The 20,602-nt window shown below is 40.5% G+C and overlaps 4 non-coding genes across 4 annotated transcripts; all 4 read right to left on the minus strand.

Moving 5' to 3' along the window:
* Positions 1–17,602: 17,602 nt before the first annotated feature.
* Positions 17,603–17,743, minus strand: LOC129368045 (U4 spliceosomal RNA). The gene has a single exon (XR_008606766.1). It is a non-coding gene; the product is annotated as a U4 spliceosomal RNA (small nuclear RNA).
* A 1,354-nt stretch (positions 17,744–19,097) lies between these two features.
* Positions 19,098–19,237, minus strand: LOC129368051 (U4 spliceosomal RNA). Its single transcript, XR_008606767.1, has one exon. It is a non-coding gene; the product is annotated as a U4 spliceosomal RNA (small nuclear RNA).
* Positions 19,238–19,800: 563 nt separating this feature from the next.
* Positions 19,801–19,941, minus strand: LOC129368034 (U4 spliceosomal RNA). The gene has a single exon (XR_008606763.1). It is a non-coding gene; the product is annotated as a U4 spliceosomal RNA (small nuclear RNA).
* A 520-nt stretch (positions 19,942–20,461) lies between these two features.
* On the minus strand, positions 20,462–20,602 carry LOC129368042 (U4 spliceosomal RNA). The gene has a single exon (XR_008606765.1). It is a non-coding gene; the product is annotated as a U4 spliceosomal RNA (small nuclear RNA).

The raw sequence follows: 20,602 nt of genomic DNA on the forward strand, positions 1-20,602 counted from the left end.
TGACATACAGCTTGGTGACAATTTTTTTGTTATTCTTGAGTTGCAGTGTCTTCCAAATTTATATTTTCCTCCCACTTCCACTGCTCTGTGTTGGTTCATCACTTCAGTTGCCAATAAAATTGAATAGAGTTTGTATCTTTAACAAAGCAGAAGCTGAAAAAGTTCAAGAAATTTGAAACCAATATCTCGTAATTATTGTTTTGTACATTGTTTAAACCAGATGCCAACTAAAAACTTAAAGTTAAATTGTTGAGAAAAGAATGAAGATTTTCAGAAAGTTCATCTTGTTGTAGAGTTTGCAGTAACATATCCGGATTTCTCAACTTTTGCTCTGATAGAAGCGCTTAAGCAATTCTCTTGTATGTAATCCATACCATTTTAGTACATTGTACTCTGCAAAATATCAAGCGCTGTTATTTTAGTCCTCCAAGAAGTGACATCAGCCAGGTCCAGGAGATTTTCATTGCAGTCCTCAGGCACGTCCATGAAATTTTGTAAACAGGGGTTTTGCAGTTTGAAGGAACAGCCGCAGGTGTATACATTTTCAATTCAATCCACATTCCTTTAAAAAAAATAAAAATATCACCCTGACGAGAAGCCGAGGTAGAAAACACTGATTCTGCTCTATTCATTATGGAAGATTATTTGGTTTGCTTCTTGTTCATATCTGAAGAGGCTGCCCCTCTGAGACCTTCACTTTAGCAAGTAAATCCTATTTTCCCTGTTTTGATTGGCTTAGGAGTCATAGAGGACTTAGGCAGAGATCATAAGCAGAAATAAAATGGTTGCTAGCGGCGAAGCATCAAATTCGTCAAGATGCCGCGGCATGAAATATCCCTCTGCTCGAACTAAAAGGAGAGAACAGGTGAGCCTGCACATCTGAAATAAGGACATGACCTTGTGTCACCCCACCAGTTCCTCTGTAGTGCAATTAGCTAGCCTCCATCTGAATTCTCTCTTGAAGAATGCAAACAACCCGTTAAAACATTTCTGAGTTTTGTTCACAGCTGAAGGCAGATGGACGCTGCAGCATTCATTTGGATTCAGACTGTAGTGCATTGCTGAGCTCAAGTTCAGAACACCAGAGAACATGCTGTCCAGAAAGATTAATATTTCATAAGGCTCGGTGTTTGAGGGTCTGTTTTTGGAAAGAAATAAATACAATTTCGAGGAGTTAATTCTGTCATATAGAAACATACCAGTGTGGGAAAAACACTAATTTGCCAGAAGTTTGCTTGTGGATTTAATATTTTGCTTCAAGCACTTTTAGTCTGCTGCTAATAATAATTTGCAACTTTTAAGTGCCACTTTCCTGCCAGCGATGTTACTTTAATAAGCCAAATGCAGGGACTGCTTTTCATGGCTGGATGATCTTGTAAAGGACCCAAATGGCAAAAATAAATTGCAGGGAACCTTTTAACTCCCCTGTTCCTTCCAAGGTTCACAGACTGCAAGCGACACAAACCCTGCTGGAAAAATAACTGGTCCAAACGTTGATGTTTTTCTTAATTTGCACTTTGTCCAATGAACCAACCAAAAGGCAATAACTATAGGTTGCTGACTGGTGAGTAAGCTAGAAATTACTTGATTACTCTGTTTCAAATTTCTTGAAGTACTAGAAGGAAATTATTGAATTATTTAATTTGCTGCCTCTCGCACGGAAATAATTATTGCACCATGATGTGTTTATTATCTATTCGGCTTTACTCAAGGGTGATTCTGTCGTGAGTTTTGAGTTTATAGATAGACCAAAATGCAGATAGGAGCTGGAAGGATTGGTCATGTTAAATGTTTTAATAAAAAAGAAAAAAAAAGGACAAAAAAGAAACTTACCAAAAAACCCACAGGGAGCCAGAGCAGAACAAAAACAGGAATCCAGTAGCAAAATCTGTCAGGGAATCAACAGGGAAATAACAAGATTAGGCAGGTGGAACCGGCAAGGAGTGACTGAGAAAGAGTTGATTTTAGAAGAGAGAAAGAAAAAAGAGAGAGAGAGAGTGAAAGTGGCACAGTGGGCGAGGCAGACTACACAAAACAGAAACTAAAAAATAAACAAACCTGAAAAGCAACTCAGGATCCTGACACGTTCAAAAAACATCAAACTGCTACACCATTGGTGAAAAATGTGACAAGAATATCGATTCTAATACAATTTGAGACATTTTGTTCTGTACTATTACACAATATCCAGACCACTTGGCACTTGAGCCACTAAAGACATAAATCAGATGGGCTTTATTCACATGCTGAGCTTGATTGCATGACACTTGAAATACTGTATCCTATCAAAACAATACAGCTAAGCAGTTCTCTCTGATTGCAATGCTGGTTCCATTTCTATATATTATGCTATATTTGGAAGTATATTTTGTCTTGCTCTGTGCTTCTCTGTTGCAGCTGTAAAATGTAGACAAAGCTGAAAACGATGTCACAATGAGATGTGAACAGCCCCTCCCATTAAACAATGCAAATAATTTCCTCCAATTGAATCTAAGTGTGACTTTTACGTTCATCAGTGACGATTTGTTTTTTCTCATTTCCATTTATCTTTTTTGCTCACACCTTCTAAATAACTGCATCAGTGATGACTCAGTTCTTGCTAACATGCAGCATTTTCAATCTATCAACAATATGCATTACCTTTCTGAGACGGCAGAAAGGTAATGAGAACATTATTACCCCTTGGCCATGATCATTTGCCCCCCCACCATGCTTCTGCTGTTTTTGATCACTCTGGGTCTATTTCCTCTTGTGGTGAGTGCAATAGTCGGGTCTTTGAAAACCCACTCTGTTCCACCTGGGTGTTATTTCCACTCTCCTCCTGATGGACGCTTTTGAAAAACTCAAGCCTCAGTGTGGAAACTGTCGATATTACCCAACTAGATGGTTCCCATTTATTAAAAATCCAAAGAAAAGAAATTGATTCCACCAAAATTGATTTATGCTGAATGACCTTTTTTTTTTTTTTTTTTTAAAGAATCTTATCCTATCACTTCTCAAACAAAGACAGCAAACCCAAACAGACATGTCCACTTCGACGGATCTGAATATGGATCTACAAAATCTTCCAACTGAAGAACATCAGATTATTTTACTTTAAAACTACAAGACATGACATTTGCTGTTTATTTGTGCTTGTTTATTTGCATTAACAGTTTTTCTTTGCCTTGTCACTCAGTTTGTCTAAAGACAGAATTTTTAATTCTCTAATAAACTGACACAAAGTTATTTAGCTGTTTAAAAAAATGCTATGAACAGAGCTGTAATTTTAAGATTGAAAAGAGTGTTAGTGCGGATTTTACAAAAAGAACACTTTGCTTAAAGCTCAGGAATGTGTCACCTAGTGAAACGACAAGTATATTTGAAGAAAGCCAACCTGTAGTCACAGCGGAAGTTTGCGCTTTAACCTTTCCCCTGATCTGACAGCAATCATTATGCATGATCAAAGTAATCTCCTGGCCTCTGCTGTACCAGCAGAACTTATATAACACACACGTCAAATTTCCATTATTTGCACATGGATTTCAACTATTTCTCCATTAATCTAATGTATGTAAATGTGTGAAATGTTGAAATCAGCTACAGTCTGACAGAGATTAACTGGAATATATAAACTCTCAAAAAGCAAAACTGGAAGGAGCCAATTTGCAGCATCTACCAATTTTTAAAACTTCTTCTGTGTTGTATTGAGGACAGAAACTCAGCAATGCGATGTTAAATAATTTTTTTTTTAAAAATCCATCTTCCTACAGACACTGGTTGACCCAGATTTCTCCAAGGGAAACATTTTCACCCACATCATTATTCACGTAAATCTAAACAATGACTCCCCTAAAGCATTCAGTTAGATTTTATGTTCAATGAAATAAAATAATCATTTTGTCCGAAAATATACTCTTAAATACTGCAGCACTAACATTACCAGCCTTGGCAGGATTACATTTTTTTCTTTGCTGCTGGTCATCTGAGAGGCTGCAATAGCTGACTCCTCATCACTGTGTTTACTTTGGTTATGCCAAATATGAAGGAGGCAACATTCAGTGCACTCTTCGCCTCGCCACATGCTGAATACATTCTCACCACTGATCACATTCCGGCAGTATAATTACTTCTGTCAAACACCGGTAAGCGTAGCAGTTTCTTAGCAACAGCTATAAGCTCATTTCCAGTTTCCCCACCGGACGTATTTCTGATCTGACTGGAACCGGACTCGCTGCTTATAGGGCGAAAGGCGACGCTGAAAAGATTCTTCTATAAATGATTCTTCTATAAACCCCCCCGAATAAAAATGACGTCACCTGCATAACACAATGGTGGGAGCGCGCAGTCAGTTATTAAATTTTATGTTTTGTTAGTAGGGAATCTGGAGTCAAAAGCGAACCGTAAAATACTAAACAGAAAAAAAAATGGAATAGAAGCAGTCGGATTTCTGGCAAAAAATAAATAAATGAATAAATAAAAATAAACTCCAGGTTGTAAAAAAGCTGCATTCATTTTTAAAGTTCAAATGAGGATTGCATTAGTCAGCATTGGATTGGGTTTTCCTAAGCCTGAAAGGAACAACTGGAAGCAAATAGCTTTGCTTCAAACACATTTGATCTTATCTGAATCCTTCATTGAGTCCTTTCGGGGTTGATTTGTGAGGTATGTTCAAAATAGAGACCTCATTGGGTGAGCGGGAGGAGAAGATCCTGGATCCCTCCTCGAATGAACCATCCTAGGGTTTCTCCAGTCTTCCCCTCTTCTCCATTCCGATGGTTGAGTTGGAGGACAACTCCGATGCCGGCCTCTTTGCCAGCTGGGCATCAAGGAGGGGAGCATCGTCACATCGCATTTCAGCACAGACCGAGCTAGCTCCGCCATCGGTTTGCAGGTCCCCACTCACTAGATGTTTCAGAGTGGGCCTCCTCTCCTCCAATCAGAGGACTTGGCGGGACGTTTGAATTTTCCGGCCTAGCCGCATCAATTAGCTCATTTATCGGTTCCCCCTGCCCTGCCTCCTTCCTTTGTTCAGTTTGTTTTCTGTTCTTTAATTTGTTTGCAAAAGAGTTTGGGCAATCATTAAATAAATGGTCTTTTCCCCCACACACAGATTGCATGTGCGACCATTTGTGCATTGTTCAGAAGCGTTCCCACAAGAAATCTTCTCACATCCTTCAGCCAGGTGACCTAGCTCTCTGCATTGCGGCATAACTTGCGCTGGCCCTGGTAGTGGATGTAGCCTCAGGACTATCACGGATGGGAGATGCTTCAGGCTCTGGAAGCCTTGGGGGTCCTCCCATTGTTTAATGGAGACCCGCCGACTGCAATTCCAGGCGCTGTCAGCATCCCGCACCTACATAGCCTGGCCTGTTACAGTGCAAAATCTACCCAGCCACATGCAGATATCAGATATATGTTTCCTGGTCCCTTGATTTTAGCTTTTGTTTTTATTTGAGTGACCATCAGGCTGCTGTAAGAACCAGCAGCCTGATATATAAATGTTAAACCTCAATGTCGATAATAAATAAAGGTTAAGCAGTTTTTAAACTGTTTAGCGTAGTTTATGAATCTGACTGTAGGAAACCGCATTTAAAATCAGCATGAACATGCGCTGCTTCACTTCCGTTTCTCCTGCGCTGAGGTGAAGTGGAAGCGTCTTTGAGTTTATCCGCTTTCTTCCGGAGTCGTAGAGAGACATCTCTGTGAGAAATGGAAACTTCTGGCTTGCCTGTGGTCATTACTCATCCACCCTTTTGGAGCTGGCCTGAGCGCCGCGTGTCAGCATGGATGGCAGACGACAACCCCAGGCGGCGAGCTGAGGGAGTCAGCCTCGGTCTTCATCACTGAGCCGGTGGCTCAGATGGCTGCGTGAGTGGCAGCCAAGCAAACAGAAGGGACTGGAGCACAGATATAGCTATGGCCTCGTTTAGGAACGTTTTGAATCAATGAGCTGGTATTTGAAAAAAAAAAACAAAAAACAAACTAATCTTCATTCTTTTCATTTGCTTAAATTAAACTCATCGGAGCTCAAGCATGAGCCAGAACCTTCCACTTCGGTGAAACCGGGTTGTCGGCTGCCGAGGAAATTGAAATTTGGTACACAAATCGTTTTTCTCATTGTGATGCAAAAGTTGAACTGTGTGTTTGGCAAAGAATTGTAAAGCTGGAAGCTACAGATTCTACGATAGATGTATGAGAACGTGAGTGAATCAAGGAAGGTTGCATAAAAATCCTCTTCTGTCTGGTTGATTTTTGAACTTATAATAAAAACATATAATGGAAAACATCTGAAACAAGCAACTGCCTACCCGTTATGAGATTCTTTACAATAAAGATGACTTGTTAATTCAAAATTAAAAAAAGAAAGACAGCCGTATCTCTCAGTAATAATAAAATAGAGAGGCTCCTCCCGACAACAGACTAGATACACAGTGAAACTCCATGCAGCCGGTAACCACAGCAAAATAATTGCTTCTCAGAAACAACAGGAAGCTCTGCAGGAGGAGCTACGAAGCACTTACAAGATAAAAGCAAATAACTTCCTGGAAAAACAACAGAAAGCTATTTCAAGAGTCTCTTTTACCAAGTCAAGCTCCAAGTCTTGAAAGACTCCTAAGGATGCACAAAGAAAAGGCATAAATCTAACACCGTTGTCTGCATATCAAAAACGAAACACTCCCAGCAACAGCAAGATCCCCACGATGCACATGCTGTTCTCTGACAGCAACCAGGTTAGGATTGATGCACGCCTGGATACCGAGGCGGATCGTAGAACATGTAACTCGATCACAGAACTTGACTTTTTGTTTTATTCCCAGTTGCTTCTTGCTGTTATTCTCAATGTTCCCTGTCAGTCCTTACTACCACCTGTGACAGCCCGGTCCTCGCTACGCAGCTACAACGCCTGGCTTTTTTTAGATTTGTATTTTTGGGGGGTTTTTTATTACAAAATTTTGCACTTGAAATTTCAAAAATGATTACCCCGCTGTTTTTTCCTAATTAAAACAGCAGAGATGTCGAACATGAAATGGGTCTCTGGATATTTGAGCATAACCAGCTTTTTGAATAGCTCCCTGCTCCCCATCTGGCTCCTTACCGATAGCATTGCTGCGCCGATACGTCGCTGTTTTGGCTGGGAGTGTGCAGTGTTGCGAATTTCAGTCACATCTTAACAACCCTGCCTTTAAATACCAACTATGCCAAACCCTGAATGCTCCCATTTTTTCCCCTGTGTGCCGCCTGTAGGGTCAAAGTGATCACACATTTCAACGTAGCTTCTGCCGGCCCAACAGGGAGACAGTGATTGGGCAGCAATGTGTTCTAAAATTAACAGCAATCTGTCGCTGGAGGAGCCCATTTATCTCACCCTGTGACTTCAGTGCGGTTGCCGTAGCCTGAACCCCTTGTTAGACCCAAGTACAGATTGTGGGGGGGGGAGAAGCAGTGGGCAAACTCTCTCAGTCTGTTTCTATAATGCAGAAACAGACTGAGTGTCTGCTATTTGGACTAGCAGATAGCAGTCTGTTATTTGGAGACACCAGTCAAACCAGAGCTGACAACTCAGCTGAAACATCAGCCAATCTGCTGCTCCTGCTCTTCATTTCCTTTTCACTTCAGACAGTGAAGCTGACACTCTGGGCTCTTAATATGGCGACCCTGAACTCTGAACGCCAGAGTTTTGGTGAAGCGCTTATCTTCGTTCGGTTGCTTTTCTGCAACATCATGCTGAGCTGATGCCTTTCCTTATCTATGGACCTCATGTGCAACATCTGCTGATCTTCTGAGGACCAACGGGCCTTTTTGGGTCCAGACAGAATGAAAGTCAATACAAAGTCCTCAGAATGATAAACGAAAACTTTTTTAAAAGTGCATTAGTGGCCGGGAAGCAAAAGCCTTTCCAGGCTGTGAAGCTACCAACTTTCCCCTCCTAAACTGTCTCAGCTGATTTCAACCGCCTTGTTTTGGTCATTTTCACAACCTGTGAATTCAAAAGCAATTTGATATTTATAACAATCAACAGACGGAGACAACGGGCTTAATTAAAACGGCAACATTTTAAGAAAAAAAAAATCCTCCTATGCAGTCTGAATTTCTTTTGCAACATAGGGGTTCTCAAAATAACATCATTCATGCATTTGGTCTGTGGAACAAGACCGAGTCTGGCAGGAGATTTGCTACGGATGCCGATCTTGAAGCGATGCTTCTATACCTCCCGGGTTTTCTGTGTGGGCGAACGTGACCTACCAGACAGAGCTGGAGCCAGACACAGATCAGCCCGCTCTCTGGGAAATAATTGACACATGCACAAGAGCGAGGGAAAAGGTTCACAGCGGAAACCAATACCAGGGCTGGCCAAGACCCTGTTGCTGCATTATGCTTTCTTCATCGACATCCCCCTACACACACACACACACACACACACACACACACACACACACACACACACACACACACACACACACACACACACACACACACACACACACACACACACACACACACACACACACACACACACACACACACACACACACTCGATAGATCCACCTTTTGATAGAGCGGGCTTGCTGATGTCGACACGGAGGAGCTTTGGAAAACAAATGTCAAAGCCAAGTAGTTTCATTGACTGCTCTGCCACCAACCCTCAGATAACGTTGACATCAATGAGAGTGACTCTTTCTTTAACAAAAGATGGTGGGACGCTGAATCAGTCAGCAGGGATTCACTGGCAGATCTATCAGATGATTTTTAAAAAATGGCTGTTTTGGAATAATTTTATGAGGTCAAGAGATGGTCACTTTTACTCAAAGGGGTTGTTCAAAATTTGACTTTTTTTGTCATAAAATTGCTTCTGTTGAATTCTATTGTCTTTCTTGTAACATTGTCTACGGCGTCTGTGAAACGTATTCACCCACTTGCATGATTTCCCTTGTTGTTGTTTGTACGAATCAAGCATGATGAACACGGTTTGGCTTCTTTGACGGGCGAAAACGACAGAAAACCCTTGAATGTCAAGGTAAAACCTGCTTCCACAAAACAATTATGAGCAAAAGTGTGAAAACTTTTTTTCTTTTATCAAAAACTACATTTTAGATGAACAAATGAAATGCATAGCAGCTTTGCAGCCTTAAAAAAAAAAGAAAAGAAAAGAAAATCAACCAATCCTGTGAGCTTGTTTCATACACTTTCAGTTTGGCAACAATAAAAGACAAATGCACTTTGAAAGAAGTTTCCCTTCTCCTTTAAAAGACAGTGTGACGTGAAAGGTGAAGCATTTTCTGCCATAGCGTTGGAGTGAATCGTACGACACAAAACTGGAGGGAGCATGTAAAGAACACCGTGTTCTTAAACCAGCAAAACTCAGAACTGCCATAAAAAGGCAACAAATCAGAGAAGAAACAGCCGGACGTGGAGCGAAGAACAGGGAACGGGCAAGTAAAGGAGATATCATTGGTCGTCACGGAAGGAGCCGAAACCAAAGCGTTATCGATACACTGAGGAAGACGAGGAGAATGACGAGGGGCAGAGAGAAGTGAGATGAGGGGCAACGAGGGCAGAGGTCAACGAGGTGATGGGCAACAGCTGGGCAGGCGACGCATGGACCGGGTAGAAACACAGAGGTTTATGTGAGAGAACATAATCCAGATAGATGAATGATAAAAAAATAAAACTCAAAGAAATAAACTCAAATGTGAATTGACCACAAAAAACAATGACGAAAACAGAAAGACAAATGGAACCTGAACGCACCGTAATGTTCTCAGCCGCCTACACGCTGCTGACTCCAGCACAAACTTTATTGAACAATATCAAATTAGGCTTAATTAGGAATCAATCCCGACTAAACCGTGTTGAATATGGAGTGAGTCCTCCTTTGCTCAGCTCAGCTTTAACAGTCTCGGCTCCATTTCCTCTGCCGCCTTCTTCTGTTTCATGTGCCTGCGGTCGTGTTTTGCGGTCAGGAGAGCTGAGAGCAAACCACTGCACACAGATAATGGCGTCGAGAAGAGCCACTGGTCAAGACACGGAGGGAGCAGCCCAAAGAAATGAAAACGACAACCGTGGTGTTCGTTAACCGGGCCTGAGCTCTTGTTTTGTTTCAGTTCCTTCTGATTTAAAACAGCGTTCAAGTTGCGTTCTTATAAAAACTCCCGACAGAGTTGAGCGGTTTATGAAGGAAACCAACAGACCGTGTAATATGTAATGCATATTTAGAATATAGAGCTTTTCTAGTATTAGCAGCCACTTTAAGCACTTATATATTACATAACATTCACATATATTCCCATTTTTAAAGCAGCAGCAGTATTCAGGAACTTCCAGTCAGGACGATTCAACATGGGTTGGGATAACCTCTCTCTAGGTGATAGGTTTTATTTTCATTTTAGCTCATATTAAGTAGCACAATAACCCAGACTGATATTTAATAACATGTTAGTATTCGTAAGAAGTGATTCTCTGTATTTCTCTTATTTGTGTGTGAGCTGAGCGTGTATCACGTCCACAGACTGCCTGTCGTGACCAGAGTCGAGCTGTTCTTCTGGAGAAAAGAAAAAAAAAAAGATAAAGGATTTTAAATCAACCGTTTTCTAAGGGATTACGGGACATAGCTCACTGCTTTCTGTAAATGCTCTTCCTGAATTTCAGTCCCATTTAGGAGGGTCAGAATACCTCCGAAGGTCTAAATCTGTGGAAGAAATCCTTTCAGGGGATTTCGTCTCCTGGCAGAAGAAGTCGTATGAAATGACTTTGGAAAAGTTCAGACACGCTGAGTCCTTTTTCTCTCTCTCTGTAAAACACATATCCAAACTGAACTTAATACAACGTAGTGAAAAATTTGCACGACGTTTTTCAGAGGATCCCATGGAGCGATGCTATGAGTGAAGCGTGAGGGTGGAGGGTCATCGTTTGGTCACAATGTAATTCCCCACTCAATAAAACTTCTGTGTACTTTACTTATGATTAAAGTGTCTGTCCAGTAGCACTTGTTACAGGCAAAAACTCCTGTCAACGAAATCCAATTAAAATCAGATGGAACGAGAAAGCTTTTAACATTTTAGCCAGATTTTGAAGCGTATTTAAGCAGAGGTGATTGTGTGTCTGGACCAATCTGCCTTTTCACATTTTAAGAAACTCTTACTTTGACTCTGGTTAAAAATTAGAATCTGAGTGTGTTTTGTAACCGTTTTTATGCTTTGATGTTTTTATGGTCTTAAATGGATTTACTGTGTTTCTTTTAACTGATAAACACACACACTGGTCTAGTTTTTAGCTGCAAATCACCCTTAAAGACTCAACTCATACTCCTGTTATGACAACTAATTTTCATTGAGAAGCAGGAAAGCTGGGTGTTAAAACGAATCTAAAGTACAGACACACTGTGTGACTTCTGCCGAAACTTCAGTTTCAACTTTGACAATAATTTATGAAATTATTCAATTCAAGAGTACTTAGTTAATGACAAAGGGAAATTAAACGTTGGCTGTAAACCAGAATATACAATTTTCTGCAGAGTGTTGTAGATGCTGGAGGCTGTGGGCAGAAAAAAAACCCTTAATATAGCAGTCAGTATTACAGTGCATCCTAAGAAGCCTCTGACTGAAGACACTGTTGCATTAAGTTGAATGAGGAGGATTCTAAGGGTGGTCTGTGATGTTTTTCATTTTATGATGAATCTTTGCATAAATAATTTCAGCACAGTCTGGGGTAACAGGAAAAAAAAATACAAGTCTATCTGCAGTAATTACTAGGCTTCTGAGCAGTTTAATCAAAAAACAGAAACATGGTTTATTAAAAGTAATTCAGACCTCGGGGTCTGTTCTCTACGTATATTAACATTTAGCATGTTAAAAGTTGCCAACGTGGGGGAGATCCAATTATTCTGGAGCTTAGAAACGTCAACGGGATTGGTCAGGTAAAAACTCTGTAAAATTTTGCAGAGGAATCGTGAGTGCTCTTATATTAATCATGCAGAACCTCACGGTGCATCGTCTCCACTGACTAAATTCACGGACCGCAGGTCTGTGTGGTTCCAACTCACGAAGCCCGGCAATTAAAAAAAAAGCAAAAAAAACAAACACTTGCTCTGAAACGAGATTCCATGTGCTGTGCCTTCGACGCATCATTAACATCCACACAAGCAGACATAATCTGCTCCTCAAAAAGAGGTTAGCACATGTTTCAGAGAGCAAAAAGGAATAAAAACCGAAATAAGTCTGCAGGGTTTGTTTTTCAAAAGGATCACACTAAGTTCGTCTTTGATTGCAGCTAGCAGGCGGTCTTTGTTTTCGGTTGGTTCTTAGTATTTATTCTTTTGGAGAGATTCAAAAAAAAATAAATGAGAAGAAACTGTGGTAGACCAAATTTCAGTTTCCTTTTTGTCATCACTGCCACCTCTTCATTAACTAATTTGTTGCACTGGAAAGCCAATTAGTGATTTCTTGCTGACAAAAGATGTTTGACAGAACGACATGTTGGCACATCTGAGAGTGCACCGAGACTCCAGCAGAGCTTAGCGTAGTTTGGAGTTTGTGGTGCAAGTGCATTTTTAAAGACCAACGTAAGGGCCTCCAAAATATGCTGCAGCCTCAGATTGCATTAAACGACGTCAAACGTTTGTTCCTTCCAAAATGCGTCACATACGCTCAGAGAAAGAGTCAGACGAAAAGTTGCAAAATGGAGGACATCTACTTTCTGTTAGAGGTCTCTTGACCTTCTGCTCTTGTGGAATAAATGAGATTAAAGAACTGCATGGATTTGTCCTTCGTTCAGTAACATGATTAAAGGTTGCTCCTTCAATCAGACTCACAACGTACGTCTTCTGTATTTAAATACAGGGAGCAATTGTCCCTCGGGGTTCAGCTTACATTGGGAAAACATAATGTTCATGAAAACAAAGTAGGTTCACAAGATAGATTCACTTAGAAGAAAAGAACGACAAGGATTGTTTGAAACGACTTTTATTCCTCACGGGCCTGAATGATTCAAGATTAGACTGACTGACCTTTATTGCCCAGTAGGGGCAATTTTATTTTCCTCAAGAGTCAGCACAAATACGCAGTCAGTAATCTTCACTTCACGGTGTTCTTGATCAAAGAACAACAGCCGACCATTGATCTACTGATTCTTTATTTCCCTCAGCATTTATGCTTAACTGAAGGAGATGACTCTGCATGGATTCTCCCTCGGAGGCAACGCCGTTTGGTTTCTTCAAGAAATTGCCGACTCATTTGTAACAATTTGCAGCAGCGTAATCAGCAGCAGCATCGGGCAGAGCGACCGGACTTTTTTATTCGATGCTGGGCTGTTGGTCCACAGCACTGCTTTTGCTTTGATCAGTCACAAGATCTCATTAGAGTCTAGAGGATGGGCCCTGCATGCCAGCTGTTTCTCTCGCCGATTTCAGCTTGTTCGCATAAACAATGACTCCTACCAACAGAACGTGTCATCATCGTCATGTCGGGTTTCGATTACTTCGGAACATGAACTATGCAATGACTCACATGTGTTCTCTGTTTTTTTCTGCGTGACATTGATGAGATCTGTTAGATATTTTTTAACATTATCATTTTGTTGTTACTTTAGTTTATATTCAGTCTAAAGTATTATTGTGATTTTAGTATAAACTGACCTGGAGGTTACAACTGTCTTCATGCGAGATAGTAAAACTTTATGGTTCTCAGACCCTAAAGTTTTCTCTGGTGTTTATCTACCCAGGTCTTAGGTGACAGTTTGACCCAGAGCTGAACTGGGCTCAGATTGTAAATTAGATATCACACCTGGAACTGAGTTGTTGGTCTGTTTGTGTTAAATGTTTTACGACCTCTGTTGTTTGATGCTTTGACAATAAAAAGGGAGCTCACGTGAAAGCAGATCAGAACTCTCTTTTGACCAGCCCGGAGGAGCTGTTGATCGGGATTTCTCCTTCTGCAGAAGCCTGACCATATTTAATTCATATACGTTGTCTGTGGTTATTTTATTGTAGGTTCGAGGAAAATACCTAACAGATCTCTACTCACAAACTGAGTTACGAAAACGTTTACTTTGAATGCTTTTACATGCAGGTCTGTTGGCACGGAGAGAGACAGGATGTTAAGGAGAAAATTTGAGATCGAGAAACAGGAGACTTTACTGCTAAACCACGTTAGCCAACCGTATCCGTTTTTGTTTGCTTATTCCAAAGTAATTGTATTCCTTTATGTTCTGAAACCAATGTGTTGCAAAGGAAACAATTTCAACAAAAGAGTATCTGATCGTGGAAGAGGCTTGACACTGAGCACTGTCGCTGTAGACCATGGGAAATAAAAGCAACAGTTTAGTTATTGATCGGACGCCGTCGTCTGCCGCGCAGACAGTGAATCACTGGATGAGTAGGCAACTTGGGGAACTTCATCCCACAAAAGAAACAAAGTGTTCATTTTGTTGACGGACGTGTCAAACAACAGAGTTGTTACCTCACCTGTCACCACTCAGCAAAGTAACAATCAAGATACATCCAGTGTGTAAAAATAAGCCAGAAGTAAAAATCACATTGAAGTTCAGTCTGGAATGTTTTCAAGTTGTAGTTTTATATTTAGCCATCTGTTTAGCACTGATGCTAAGTCCAGTTAGCTTCTTTTCTTACTAGTGTGGAGTGTTCCCCCCCCCCCACCTCCTAATGCAAAACAAATTTTGCTGAAGAGTTTAAAACAAAAAGGCTTTGTTTGGAACTGGAAGGTTATGCTAGATTGCTTTCACCAATAAGGCCTTTGTGCCGAATGCAATGCAACTGGAGCGGCACACTTTATAGACAACTTATAAAGGGAAACAAATCATTCCCCCCCAAAAAAGCGACAAAGAGTGGAAGAGTCCAGTTTTCTTTGGCTTGCCTGTAAGGTTTGCAGAGTAATTGAGGCTGAAATGCATTCAGGATAGTTGCTTTCCATGTCATGGTGTCAGAGAAGGCAACTAATTGGGGGCAATCCCTCATACACCATGCAGAGATTAAAAGGGAAGATAGCGTTGGAGGACTGCAACAACTTTAATTGGGTTTGTTAAATAACTTTCGAGATTTCTGTCCACTCGTGTGATCTCCAAACGTATTAGCCGTCTCCCTAAAATACCTGCCGGCCCCACAAAAAGAAACGGCAGAGGGAACAAAAAAAGGAGAAAGACCTGCTTCACTAAAGGCGAAGCAACAAGGGCGTCCGTAATTGGCCGCAAATCAAAGTGTCCCTTTTAGAATTTGCACCTGCGTTTTAAAGCGAATCGGCTGTGATCTTTTTAGTCTTTGAAGACAAGTGTGGTTTTCTGTTCAGAAAATGGAAATGCAACGCCCACTGTGACAAAAAGAAATAAATAAATAAAAATACAGCACCGGCTTTAGAAGCAGGCTGTATGTTCGCTGACTGAACAGACATCTGAAGACAAAAAAAAACAAAAAACAAAATAGTTTCTGTTTTGTGACCGGGTTCAACGTTGTGGTAAGTTATCATTGTCTGTAATGGACTGCAGGTTTTTATTTGTGAATTCCTCAGCGAGTGCTGCTGATTTCACGTCTCAGAGAAATAAACTTCAAGAGTAATCAAGGTAAGACACATTACAGTAATAGCTCATCACATTTCTCCAAACAGACATTAGAGAGGAAGAGATTTAGAGACTGGTTTCCATAGCAATCCTGAGCACTGTCACATGGTTACCTAGGAACTAGTGCTGTCGTGTTGTGCTGCGTGTTTGTTTATGTTTTGGCGTTTATTAGGCTCCTGTTTACGCAGAGGAGATCCGGGTCTTTCATATCGCTCTGGACGGTCCGAGGAATTCTCAGACACTGACCCGATAAAAGAGTTGTTCTATTTCCACCTCGCGCCGCCAGCGACACCCCGCCGGGTCGCGCTCGGGTCACGCTCGGGTCAAGAGGACCACGCACAGAAAACAGAGTCACCGATCGCTGCTCTGCGGGTCCACAGAGGACAGGATTCAACGCCAAAGTCTTTTTGAGTCATTTAGGGAAACCTAAATCTCTCTTCGTCGAAGCTTTATTTGACTCTGGATGACGTTGAGCGGTTGCTCCAGTTTCTCTTTCACACTCTCAGTGCTGAGGTTGGGGTTGCAACAGCCAACAGATGGCTTTCTGGTACCGCACGCCAACATCTGAAACAATGACTCATTATGAATAGAGTACAAACGACAGCACGCTAAATACATTTAGCAAAGTTGCTCATCAAAATAGCACTACAGTGCATATATACAGTGAAAATGAAGAGGGAATTAAGACTGTTTGCAAAAACATCAAAGTTACGAAGCCCTATCGGGCTGAGACGAGTCTTTTGAGTTGATTAAATCCCCCACACAGCGATTGACTGCAACAAATCTCTTTATAATTAAATAGCAAAGTAATCATGTCTCTGTAAGATGCTAAAACGGCATGGCAACATTCATATTATTTTAGGTTTTAGAACATTTACAAAGAAACCGAATTTCAAGCGGCGATCAGCCCTCAGCATGCCTCCTTCTTCTCCTTCATCGTGGATCGAGAGCGCCCCCGTGTGTTCCAGAAAGCACAGTGCATCACAATATATCAGGTATTAAGACTTGCCAAAATGCATCTACTTTTAACTGTAGCAAGGAGGGATGGGGACAATCTCTGCATTCACAGAACCAGAACCAAACATAGAGAAGCAGCGTTCAGCTTCTCTCCACCGCAAATCTGGAACAAACTTCCGAAAAATTGTAAAACACTTGAAAGGCTGAGTTCCTTTAAATCTGGACTAAACCTTGTTAGAGTTGATTTTGTACCATGTTTTAATGAAACACTAGCCAACATTTTGATAAAAAGGTCAAAAAGTAATGTTTCAGTATTTGATCTTTGTGCTTTTGTGACGTAAAGCCTCGGTGTTGAAATGCGCGACACAAAATCAAATTGGATTTGATTTTGATTCGGCTTGAATGAGTTGTGGGAACGAAACGTTAAACACCAAGACCAAGCAAAGACGGCGTTACGCGGTACCGGTACGACATGACTCCCTGCTTCGTTTTGGACTTCTCTTTGGTGTTCTCACTTTGGAAAGCAAAGGCGTGCGCGTATGTTTCCTGAATCTCCGAAACACACAAAGCCGAAACGGACGAGCTACAAATACACATGCAGCTTTGTAGAGTCAGTTGCTGATCTGATCTGCAGACGCTGGAATCTTAGATCTGCTGCGGCGATGACGATTTTTCCAGCGTTTTATAAACATTTAAGGAGGGAAGTGGTTTGCAGACATTGGAAAATGTATTTTCTAAGAGCACTTGAACCCACAGAGAATGGATACAAGAGTCAACGCTGACATGATGGTGATATACTAGCAGTAATAAGAGAAAACAACCAAGTTTTCTCTGCTGAAACATCACAGTATGAAAGAAGAGAAACAACTGTTGGGATATTACTCTTTTGATGGGAAACGATTAAAAAGTCAAACGTAACATGTCAAAGGTGACTCAGACATTTTCACAGTAAAATACAATAATCACTAAACTTTTATAGACACATTCTATCTGCTTTCATAAACACACACAGATAACATCAATCTACTTTTTAAGTCTGCGAGATATGTGTGTGACCTTGTGTTAGTGCCATGTGTAATACCATTAACAAGAAAATTGGTCTCCATAGAGGCCGTCAAAAATTGCCATTGCCGACTATATTTCAAGTCGTCAAGGCGGGGTATTGGGTAAAGTTTTCAACTAGCAATAATCGCGCCTCGGTTTGACGTCATGGGCTACGATACTGCCACTGCGCAAAGTCATCAGCCTGACCTCAGCAGATGGGATCTCAATTCCCTCCCTATCATGTTGACCTCTGGTTGAAAACGTTGCTTCATCCTTTACTCAGCAAAGAAACAATCATAACGTCACAATCGCATCTAAAAATGACTCGACAATATTAGGCGTCAATGACAAGGAAGGGCAAAATGGCTGTGTGGCCACAGACTTTTTTTTCTTCTTTTTGTCTAACTTTCTTCTGAAGATGAGCGGCGTGGAGTCAAAGTGATTAAAACCAGTGTTTGCTTAAAATTGAGAAACGCAATCTAGACCTAAGAGCAGCCAAACTCACCAAATTCCCTTCTCACTTTATAAAATCCAAAAACGCATCCAATTTTTCCAGACAATTTTAATGAAAGCCAAAGAATTAGGCAACTGGTCTGTTGTTGAAAAATGTTTTTTTGTGACTACATTTCATCTTCAGTCGGTGGAAATCTAACGTGGCATCCAAAATGGCTGCTAAAATCACTCAGCATTTAGTTATGCAGGTAGTTTTGCATCGCTGTAGCCTGAAGGTTTTGCAGCACTCTCAGGATACCCAAACCTTCTTTTACACTGACAAAATAAGAGTCCATTTCATATGAGACCAGGCGTGATAGCTTCTTGCATGGAAGCTGAAACAACTCCAGGGTCCATAAACATTGTAGCATTTTTGTGTTTGCATAGATCACGTTGTTTTCATTTTTACCTGGAACTGAACGTGATAGCAGTCACATAATTAAGCTTTTCATGTATTATTGTGGATTTTGCAGGTTTGCCAGATTAGAAAAAGTTATTTTTTCAGGCAGATCAAATTTTTCTACATTTTGTTTTGTCTTTTTGGGGGTTTTTCTTACTCACTCTTACTTTATTTTGAAAAGTTTACAAAATGGGAAAGCAGAAACCAGAATTTTTGCAAAACTGTTTGCTTTTACAAATTAAATCAAAACTTGTGTTCCACCTTATTTCTCATTTCAACATCTTATATTGACTGTTTTGAAACATTGTTTTTGCTGTTTGTTTTTTATTACCAATACCAGGATTTTTTAAACACCTAGAATTGTCTTGTTCTGAAGAGTTCAAATAAAAATATTTATAGGCCGTCCAAATATGTGAGAATGTCTGAATGTCTTACAATGTGAACTGATTCACAGAAGATCTTTGGTTTTCAAATGTGGAACTCAAGAAATAAATGATTGAGAAATACTGTTGGTGGACATGCACAAATTCAAAGACTTCATAAACATCCTGACTGCTTTCACAAATGCATGTTGTTGACATCCATCTACTTTCTGATTACCTGAAAATCAACCAGATATAACAAAAGATTGACACAACTACGTTCATAAGTAAATCAGCCTACTCGGAGACCGTCAAAAATTGCCATTGTTGATTATGTTTCACATCGTCAAGGCGGGTATTGGGTAAAGTTTTCAACTGGCAATAATCGCACCTCGGTTTGACCTCATTGGTTACGATACTGCCACTGCGCAAAGATGGCAGTCTGATCTCAGCAGACAGGAACTCTATTCACTCCCTATCATGTTGACCTCTGGTTGAAAACGTTGCTTCATCTTTCACTAAGACTCTTGATGATTGAGGAATGCAATCATCACAGTCATTACCTTGAGAAATCATGACATTTGGTTAAGTATGAAACTGATATTAATGCCAAAAGTAATCAAATGTTATAATTTCATACGAGTGGAACAAATATGGAGAAACATTTAATGACATTTATCTACATATTAGAGATAAATAAATGTTACATTTAGCATGCACAAATGATTGTGCCTTTAGGTTACAAAAACCAAAACAATAAACAAGAGGTTATTTTTAAAAACATTTAAAATATAAATACTTTCCCCACCATGAGTATTGAAAATATTTTTGTTTTGAGGAATTGAAGCAAAACAAGCTATTTGGAGCGAACTTAAACGAGCTGATTGATAATAACCTGCACCAACTTGCAGGTTACAGTTAATGAAAGCTTACATTTCAACCTCCCAAATCTGAGACAGCCTGATTAATTTCTTGTTTATTTCTTTACATTTGATTCAGTCTCCGTAGAGACCGTCAAAAATTGCCATTGCCGACTATATTTCAAGTCGTCAAGGCGGGGTATTGGGTAAAGTTTTCAACTAGCAATAATCGCGCCTCGGATAAACCTCATGGGCTACGATACTGCCACTGCGCAAAGCTGACGTAAGAGCGCTCCGCAGACACTCTTTAGTCTGGGCTCTATCTGTTTCCCTCACGGTTTTACAGCAGGCGTGGTTTCAACAAATATGAGTAGATCAGGTTGTTATAATTACCTGTTAGTACTCATGTTCTTCTGTTCCTAAAGCAAATAGCAAAGATTGATCTCCACAGATATTAAGAAGAGGTTAAATTACGTCTACTGTGAAACAGGAATTGGTCGAAAGCGGCCGATCGCTTCAAGACATTTTGGAAGAAGCTTGGCGTAGTGTCGGATCTCATGGCAGAATAAATGTCGGAAAAGCATTTCAACTCATTCGAAGCCAGTAAAGAAAAGTTACCGAAAATAAAATCAAAAAATAGAAATGACGTCACATCCTGTGTCACAACATCTAGGGTCCGACATAGCCGGAATGAGGAAGTTCAATAAGTGACACTACTCTAAGATTTGCTATTGAGGTGGACCTTTATTTTATAAGGCAATGACTTTGTTGTACTAAGTTTAATTATACAGTAATATCAGCCTCCGTAGAGACCGTCAAAAATTGCCATTGCCGACTATATTTCAAGTCGTCAAGGCGGGGTATTGGGTAAAGTTTTCAACTAGCAATAATCGCGCCTCGGATAAACCTCATAGGCTACGATACTGCCACTGCGCAAAGCT

This window comes from Poeciliopsis prolifica, unplaced genomic scaffold (assembly GCF_027474105.1).
Source record: "Poeciliopsis prolifica strain line A6 unplaced genomic scaffold, Auburn_PproV2 SCAFFOLD001, whole genome shotgun sequence".
NCBI classification, from domain to species: Eukaryota; Metazoa; Chordata; class Actinopteri; order Cyprinodontiformes; family Poeciliidae; genus Poeciliopsis; species Poeciliopsis prolifica.